The sequence below is a fragment of the Lampetra fluviatilis genome, chromosome 32, assembly GCF_964198595.1.
Source record: "Lampetra fluviatilis chromosome 32, kcLamFluv1.1, whole genome shotgun sequence".
NCBI classification, from domain to species: Eukaryota; Metazoa; Chordata; class Hyperoartia; order Petromyzontiformes; family Petromyzontidae; genus Lampetra; species Lampetra fluviatilis.
In genome coordinates, this window is record NC_136306.1 from 9,534,926 (window position 1) to 9,543,284 (window position 8,359).

Genomic DNA, 8,359 nt, shown 5'->3' on the forward strand with positions numbered 1-8,359 from the left:
GTAAAAAAACATAATCTAAAGTAACATAAATAGAAAAAATATATTTTCACTTACCTTGAGTCCTGATTCTCGTGTAGCCGGTCCGCCCTTTCCGCTCTCCTCCTGCCGTGAATCCTTTCGAGGGAGAGGTGGGGGGGTAGAAACAAGTCGGCTAAATAGACAACAACAACAACAAAGTTCGGAGACGATGAGCAGACTCTGCGCTCTGTTTCTTTCCTCCGGAGAAGCGGTGGGCGACTCAACGACGGCTGAACACCAGGAGGGGAGGGGGAGTGAAACAGCAACACTTTATTTCAAAAGTCCTCTTCAGAAGGGCAATCGCATCGCTATCTACCCATATGGTTTACCCCGTATTCTTGTACAGGGAAATTGAGTTTTCAGGTCCATACGGCGTACAGCCGTTTCAATGTGGGCATAAAACAAATTGTATATTTATATTCTTGGTTCTTTCGGAAAAGTCACGTAGAAGGGAAATAATAAAATAATATAAATAAAACATAATAAAATTCTCACGACGTTTCGGCCACAATGCAAGCAGCCGTCCTCAGGTGAAGAGGACAGCTTGCGTTGTGGCCGAAACGTCGTGAGAATTTTATTATGTTTTATTTTTATTATTTTATTATTTCCCTTCTACGTGACTTTACCGAAAGAACCAAGAATCTGAATCCCTGCAGTCACGAAAGCGTTAAATCGAAAAATGTCTATTTGTTTGTGTTTCTCCCTTGTGATGGGACTTTGTAGGTTGAACGTTGAGATGTATAAGGCGCACGGGGTGACGAATAAGGTCTGCATTGGTCCGTCATAAGGTAGGGCACGCCAAAAGGCGTCATCCAGGCTTTAAGAAAAGCTGTCTCGGGTGCGGACCAATCAATTTCAAGGACAGTGCATACATTATCAGAGTTGTGTTTTTTGTTGGCATTCCGACCGCAGGTATTGTGGTCAATGCAAACATGACTCCTTGTAAAAAAGGTATCAGTTTTGTTGCCAGATAAAATGGTAAAAAAAACAATGATCAAATAAAGCACCATTTTTAAATCCTTTATATTAAGTTCGCTCGTTTGCTTACGACCGTGCAACTCTTTCGGTCGTTTTTAACCCACTTCATGCGATCCAATCGAGCTGACATTTTGCACACAGACTCGTTGTGCGTGACAATTAATGTTCGTGAACATTTTTTTCCAAAATGTTACACTGTTTAGGGAATTTTTTTAAAATATTTAATTACCAATTGCTTAATGCTGGCAGACAATCATCTGACCCATAGGTGGCAGCCATCTCAAGCCAGAGGACGAAAGGACTCTAGCCGCCACGCATATAAAGGATGTATAGTGAAAAACTTTGTTTTTACGGGTTATACTTGTTACTAACTCCGTTGTAACGATGGCACAAATGGGGACCGCTCTCAGCACCTTACCCCCACGCTGTAGACACGTATGAAGTAGGACTTCTTGGAGCCGTCCTTCACGAAGCACACCACGCCATAGTGTTTCCGCATCCACTGACCACCCTCGTGGAGGAAGACGATCACCATGGTGGACACCAGTGTCTGGTGGGGGTGATGGACACACAAATGCGTTTACTTACGGTTTAGTTAAAAAAAATTGTTAACACATAATAGGAATTCGCAACTGCAGTTAGTCGAACCGCAGGACGCGTGTGGTGGGGTAAAGTGTGGGTACAGTACTTGCACAGCTTCCAAGACATCCGGCCAGTGTGAAAGAGTAGGCAAAACAAAACTGTCATAAGGGCTCTCTAGATCTCAATTCGGTGGAGGCTCCTCTGCTAGGAGTGCAATAACTAAAACTGACCAAGTCGTATCAGCTCGAAGTCATCTCAACAACATTTCGGTAGAATGGAATTTTTAATAGGCGCTCGGTTAAGCGATTTGGTGAGATATCACATAGCGTGCACCTGCGTGTCAGCTGAAATGTTTAATTGGCCCTCGGTTAAGCGATTTGGTGAGATGTCACATACCGTGCACTTGTGTCCCAGCAGGCTGAACAGAATCTCGTTTTGTTCGGCGTTGAGGAAGCTGGAACCCACGTTCACCTTCTCTTTCTTTGACCTGTCTGTCGCTGACATCTCGAGCGAGCGAACCGAGGAGCAGGAGGAGGTAGACCCGTCCAGGCGGTTGTTGAGAGAAACTATTAAAATACTTGGCGTTCGCTGGTTTTGTGTGCGACGGGACATGTGCGTGCGGGAAAGACAAAAAAAAGCCCGCACGTATCGTCCAGGTGAAAGAATGAGGAAACATTTTCCTTCCCACATCACCCTCCCACGTGTTCGATCTACCGTTGCATGTGGTTTTCTATACAATAGATTTAAAAAATCACCAAAATTATAATTTTTTTGGTATAGATATCCGTAAAACAAGCTGTATTATTTTAAAGCACGCAAAGTCGGGGTGTAATCCACTATATTTTCCCATGACACCGTGACAAGATGTACCATAATAACTTTTGGTCGCGAGTTTGAAGACTTGTCTGGAGTTGGGTGGTTGCATGGTTCCAAAGTTTTCATTTTAGATGGAATAGACGTTGGGTTTTTCCTGACTTAGTTACGCACGGTTTGTAGCACGAACAACACAATGCGACGTAAAATTTCCGATTGTCGAAGGAGACCGTTGTTGTTGTGTTTTATTCTGTTGTCCTTCCCCGCCCCCTGCAGCTCCAATTAGCTCCGGTTGACTGCGTACGGTGCGAAAAAAGTTCAAAATAGATTAATGTACAGACAAAACGGCTGCGTGGGTTTTCACGGTTGCGCTGTCTGGTTACAAATCAAGCTATAAGCAGGATGATACCAAACCTAATGGGCAGACATGATGAGTCACGTGAAAGGATATCGGACGGCAGGTACAACAAGAGAATTAATAAGAATCATTTGAGACAGGCAAGTCAGATTTTCTTTGGACACGTCATGAGAAAACGAGAGACCGTTTCATCTTCTTGGTTCTTTCGGTAAAGTCACGTAGAGTGGAAATAATAAAATAATACAAATAAAACATAATAAAATATTGTATTATTATTTTATTATTTCCACTCTACGTGACTTTACCGAAAGAACCAAGAAGATGAATCCCTGCAGTCACGAAAACTTTAAATCGAAAAAAGAGAGACCGTTTATCAATTAGTTTTTTTTTAACTGGAGAAAATTTCTAGGCACAAAGACAGCAAATTAAGTTCCATAAGCAATTTTAACAACTTTACGCAACTGGAAGTATCTAATGCACGGGTCGGCAACCAAAATAACAGGAGGAGCATTTTTTTTTCTTCCGAATACGTCAAAACTCTATTATTTCAAGAGCCGCACTGCACGTGGATGACGTCGTGGCAGCAGTCCTGAAAAGAGTCACATGCGGATCCGCAGCCGCAGGTTTGACGACCCCCCCTGGTCCAATGCGAATCCCGTGGACGGGGCTACATAGGAGGACACGATCGTTGTGTGCCTATGTTTGTTCTCTCTCTATGTATCTCTGTGATATCCGTCTCTGCTTATATGTCTGTCTGTATGTCTCTGATTCTGTGTTTTATCTCTCTCTCAAATTTAGCATTCTCAGGAAGAACGCAATCAACCAGGTAGGGTGTTGACCGTTATGTTATCCGACTCTCTGTTGTATTACATTACATTTCTAAGTATACTAGATTTGTGTTTCTATTTAATTTATACCTGATGATGATTTCTTGTGTTGCAATCGAAACGTCGTATGCTAGTATTTAATTTAATTTATTATTTTATCTTTATACGTGACTTTACCGAAAGAACCAAAGAATAATTCCTGCAGTCACGAAAGCTCCAAATTAAGTTTGATCGTTGACGTCTTTGAGACAGGGCGCACGGCACATCGAGGGAGCCGTACGGCTCTCCTGGTTGTACGGTGGCGAAATGTTAACGACCTCGCCTGGTATACAGGTAGGGCGTGGGTTCGATCCCAACCCTGACGCCTTATGTAGATTTGGGGTTTGCGTGTCTCTCTCCCCATGGTCGCGTGGATTTTTCATTTAAAAAGTCGATGATCGCCTTCATAATGTGCCCATCAAATTGTGCGCGTGCAAACTGATTGAATGTACGCAAATTGTGTGCTGAAGGGAGCAAACAAAACCCCGTGCAAACGAGACGAGGAAAACAATAATAGACAACACGACACCGTGAAGAACGAGACCAACAAATATTATTGCGAGCAAACTGTCTCAATCAGGAGTTCTGGGTTGATGATTCAAAGTTCCCCTTTTTGGTGATTACATGTGGAGTGAGCGACTTCCGAGACACGACTTATAGGTGGCTTCTTGTTTACTTCTCACACTGAGCGACATCTACACTGGGCTACGTGTAGCTGACCCACTCATACAGCCACATCGCCGGCGTCTAACCATATAGCTGGCTGGCTAATACAGCGGCGACGATGATGGGGACCGTGCAGTGGATCGGCTATACGGCCGGACAATGATGAAGAGATGACGGTGAAGACAGCGACGGCAGCCAGGACCCGAACCCCCACGACAGCCCCGAACCTCCGTTTGCCTTCCCCTTTTAAACTCCTCAGCGTGGCCAAGCCCCGCCTCTGGCCACGCCCCCCTTCTAGAACTCTTGTGTAGGTTCCAGGAGCTTCCAGACTGATCCCCGCCTCTGACCCTTGGCTCAATTACGCACCCTCTTATGGTTGGCTGTTATATAGCGCACCCATCCCCGTAGTCATCCCTCATGGTCAACAGATGGCACCCTGTCACTACACATGTTTTTGGGGAGTTTTCCAAAACATTGTTCAAATGGCAAGGACATTTGACCTACGCATAAATGTCAAAACGCGATGACATCTAAATTACTGGCAATGTGTTCCTGGTCAGAGATGCATTGGGCTCTATGGTGCAAAGTCTTGATGAGGGAATTCTTCTGGGATGGATGGTGGTGGGAATCCGGTTTTAGGTAAGCATTCATATGGGTAGCTTTCTTGTAGACAGAGTGGCTCATTGAACCATCAGGTCTCTTTGTATTAGGACATCCAAAAAAGGTAGCTTGCCATCTTTTTCGACTTCTATTGTAAATCTGATGGCTGGGTGTATGGAATTGATGTGGTCGAGGAATTGGTCTAGAGCAGGCTGGTCATGTGGCCAGATGACAAAAGTGTCATCCACGTACCTCTTCCATAAGGTTGGGCGCAGAGTGGCAGTCTGGATGGCGTCAGTCTCAAATTTCTCCATGAAAACGTTGGCTACAACCAGAGATAGGGGGGAGCCCATTGGGGTGCCCTCAGTTTGTTTGTAGAAAGTTCCATTCCAGGGGAAGTATGTATTGGTTAAGCAGTGTCTCACCAAGGGGGGTACCTTAGTGTTCAGTCCTTGATGAACGAAGTTTTCAATGATTGCGATGGTGTCAGGTACAGGAACTTTGGTGAATAAGGAAACTACATCAAAACTGACAAGCAGGTCGTCTGGGGACAGGGAAATACCCTTGATTGTCGATACCAGGTGAGTAGAGTTTAGTACCGCAGAGGTGTTTTTTTCAGTGAAAGGCCGCAGGATTTCAGACAAAAAACGAGCCAGTTTGTAGGTGGGGTAGTTGATAGTGGAGACGATGGGACGAAGGGGTGTATCTTTTTTAAGTATCTTTGGTAAGCCATATAATTTTGGTGACCTGGCAGCAGAAGGATTCAACGAGAACTGTTTGGTTTGATCAATTAATGCGGTTGAATCTGAAATGATTTTGTTGGTTTGTATGACGAGGCTGTGGTGGGATCTCTTTTTATTTTTGCATAGCTGCCATCGTTAAGTAATTCTTGAATTTTGTTGTTGTATTCTATTTTGTCCATGATGACAGTGGCATTGCCCTTGTCGGCTGAGAAGATGACAATGTCATCCCTCTTTTTTTAATTTATATAATTCAAAACGCTCATCTTTGCTGAGGTTGCTAGCTGGCATCTTAGCGTTTTTGAGGGTTGCAGCCATTTCAGATCTTGCTCCGTCTGCAGCGATGTGACCCTGACCCTTGAGAGCCACGTCTACTTGGGCAATGATATCATTAACTGGTATGTGTCTAGGTGTAACTGCAAAGTTTAGCCCTTTAGCTAAAACGGATTTCAGACCATCGGAAATAGAACTGTTAGTGCGATTAATTACGACTTTGTTAACGTCTTGATTTTTGGTGTGTGGGTCCGGTCTTTTGTTGGAGAGGAGGTTGAATTTGGAAATCAAGTTGTCCTTACATTTGGTCGACATAGTGGCAGCTGAAGAGGCAGTCATATTGTCTACATGTTCCCAATCCGATGTGGACATTGTTGCCGTCAATGATAAGTGTGATTTGTAGAGTGTCTTGTCTAACTGATCTAGTTCGTCTCTAAGTCCTCAAATCAACCCTGGGACGTAAGCGATAAGAAGGAACCAGGACTTGATAAACCAGTTTATATTTTATCTGAACTGTTTTGCCCTCACCTGTCTGAACCAAAGGAAAGTATGCCCTCTGTGTGTGTCCATACACTAATTTATTCAATAGTAAATTCCTGACCAAAAGATATACAATACAATTGTGATTTTAACAGCATTTAAATGCAACTGAATCTCCTTGTTCTGACTCTGAGACTTATGTCAGAACTATAAAGGGCATATTGAGCAAAACAATTAAGACAACAACGATAAGTATAATCAACATATTTACATATCCCCTTTGGCAATCGAGTGGTTGTTTGTCTGTAATTGAGCCCAATGGCTTACTCGTCTTCACAGTCAATATGATGTCCTCCAAATTGCTCATGCTCTCCGATACCATTGTTCGTCTTTCTATTGGTGTCATTCAAAGCATGGCCCTCCTTTCTCCACACTTATTCGCTTACGTTTCTGCTTTTGTGTCATTGTATTCGTCCATGCAAATGTGCTTCTGAGATACGGGAGATGGCTGCCAAGTGTGCGCTCAAGATAAACATCGGCAAAACCACAAAAGTCACGGCCAACAAGTTTTCTTGAACAAAAAAATAAATTGATTTTTGAGGCGCACCGCCTCCGATGTACGTAGCCAATTGGAGGTGGGGGGGGAGGTGTATGTTCAGGTGAGTTATTATTAAAGGTAAACCCAGATTTAAGATTTAAACAAGACTTCTGAGAACAGGTTGAAGTGCTTTTGAAATGTTTAATTTGGTAATGTAATGCAACATATGTATGTTGAACTTCTTTCTCACCATACGTAGCCAACTGTGCTACGTTTTCAATCGGTGCACATTTTCCACTGTGCTATATGGAACAGAAAGTTGCACCGTTGGCAAAGGAAATGGAACAAGAGCTGATAAGGCGACACAATGCAAATAAAATAAAAGTTATTTACTTCACAATTGACCATTCAGATGGCGCTCATCGTCTGTTCACAGCCGTGATCCAGTGGTGGAAAACCACATTCCTAGTACAGGGGCAAGTCTCTGCAAGGCACAGCCACTGTTGACTTTGTCACAAAGCAGTACCTATTTTATCATCCCTGTAGGGATGATGGGCTGAGTCAACCGTCAACCAGGATTTGAATTTGCAGCGTTCCGATAGCAAGCTACTCACTCTCTTACCTGGCTGAATGTTACACACAGTTATACATTATACAAGATGATCTTTACACCATTACCTGTAATGCCGCCTAAAGAATATATTCTGAACATTTTCTCGTTCGCACTTCGCGGACTTGTTTTCTATTCCGTAACCAAACTATCCACTCAAGCGCATCTCCATTGGCCATGCCGAGATGCACATGACCGCTGCTCTGGAATGAATGAAGTCAGAAACCTGCCTTCATATCTAGATTTGAAGCTTTCGTGACTGCAAGGATTCATATTCTTAGGTTTTTTTCGGTAAAGTCACGTAGGTAAAAAATTAAAATGAATAAAAGTAAAATAAAATAAAAATCACGACGTTTCGGAGGCAACACAAGCCTCCGTCTTCAGGTGGAACCGTCACAGCACGCTTGCTGTATCAAGTATTTTATTTTACTTTTATTAATTTTTATTTTAATCTTTTACCTACGTGACTTTACCGGAAAAAACCTAACAATCTGCATTCATATCCCCTTCGAAACGAACGAGAGAAAGAATGACAGCGGGAGAAGCTGCCGAGCAGCGTATCCACAGTCAAAAAAACATTCACCAAAATCCATTAAAATGTTCTCTCTTTGTGTGTGTGTGTGCAAAGTAACACGAGCATTGTTGGCTCTTGTAGATCAGAGCCACCACGCGCGAGCCGTGTGTGTCGCACAACAACGGGTGGCTTGCTGCTGCTGCTGCCTCCAGCCCTAATCTGGGCTGGAGCGGTAACGACCGCAATCATCTCGTGTGCACGCACGTGCGCCTGTGGCGAATGGGGCAGTTGCGTAGCCTATCGACGCTGCTGCTTTATAAGCC